At 43.5% G+C, this 1,208-nt stretch overlaps 1 pseudogene; it reads left to right on the top strand.

Moving 5' to 3' along the window:
- The first annotated feature begins 263 nt into the window (after nucleotides 1–263).
- On the top strand, nucleotides 264–365 carry LOC141151066 (U2 spliceosomal RNA; annotated as a pseudogene).
- The last annotated feature ends 843 nt before the right edge of the window (nucleotides 366–1,208 follow it).

The following is a 1,208-nucleotide window of genomic DNA, read 5'->3' as shown; positions in this document are numbered from 1 at the left end:
TAATTAGTTATCCTCTCCCCATCTCCTTGTCTGCAGGTGCATGGGACACTGGGGGGGGAGGGGAGAATGTTTGAAAATAGGCAGAATCATGCAGATTAAAAATGCATGCGTGAGCGGCAGCTGCAACAAGTGGTAAAGTTGTGGGTTTTAAGGTGTCTATTGATGAACAACATGTCCTCCTAAGGGGAGTCTTTGTCCCTATCCCTACAATGGGTGCCTTCTTGAAGCCAGGGTGCAGTCATAGGCCAAAACCAATTCAGGTTATCGCTTCTCGGCCTTTTGGCTAACATCAAGTGTAGTATCTGTTCTCATTTAGTATATGTGCTTTGCTTTTACCAATATATTGTATTGTAATGTTATCTATCTATCTATCTATCTTTCTATCTATCTATCCCTTTCTTCCTGAGATAAGCTGCAATAATGCATTTGTCCTTAGCTACACCGTTGCACATACACCATATACCTAGTCAGTGGCCTTGTTATCAGCTGCTACTCTTTTAATTCAGTTGTCCCATCAGTTGGGTGTTGCTGAGTACCACGCATTTAAAAAAACTGTGGGGGCCATTACAATTTCTTTAGTGAAATCCTGGCTCCCTCTGGTGGAGCACTGACTTCTTTAGTTTTCTATCTGTGGTTGAAAAAAAGAAAAAAAAAGTTTGGTCTGAGATGTTGTTTTAAAGTGCTACCTATGTCTGTCAATCAGAGCATCCTATTGGTTTTCACCCAGGCAGATAGATTGCATGCAATAGATGTAATGAGTGAATGGAACAATGGAATAATGCAAGAGAATGGAACAATGGAATAATGCAAGAATGGAAGAATGGAACATCATTGCACGTGTCATAATGGGCTCCTGGCCTTTATCTGGCTGTGCTGCTGCAGTCAGCTACAGTCTGCAGGAAGCCTGCAGACTAGGAAGAAGGTGCAACGCTGCTTGTTTGTTCACTAATTAGATATCCTCTCCCCATCCCCTTGTCTGCAGGAGCATGGGACATTTGGGGGGGGGGGGGAATGTTTGAAAATAGGCAGACTCATGCAGATTAAAAATGCATGCGTGGGCTGCAGCTGCAAAAAGCAGTAAAGTTGTGGCTTTTAAGGTGTCTATTGAAGAACAACATGTCCTCCTAAGGGGAGTCTTTGTCCCTATCCCTACATTGGGTGCCTTCTTGAAGCCAGGGTGCAGTCATAGGCCAAAACCAATTCAGGTT

Source organism: Phyllobates terribilis, unplaced genomic scaffold (genome assembly GCF_046119375.1).
Source record: "Phyllobates terribilis strain yellow unplaced genomic scaffold, ASM4611937v1 Scaffold_5__5_contigs__length_657084704, whole genome shotgun sequence".
Classification (NCBI taxonomy): Eukaryota; Metazoa; Chordata; class Amphibia; order Anura; family Dendrobatidae; genus Phyllobates; species Phyllobates terribilis.
This window is presented reverse-complemented; position numbering and strand designations above follow the sequence as displayed.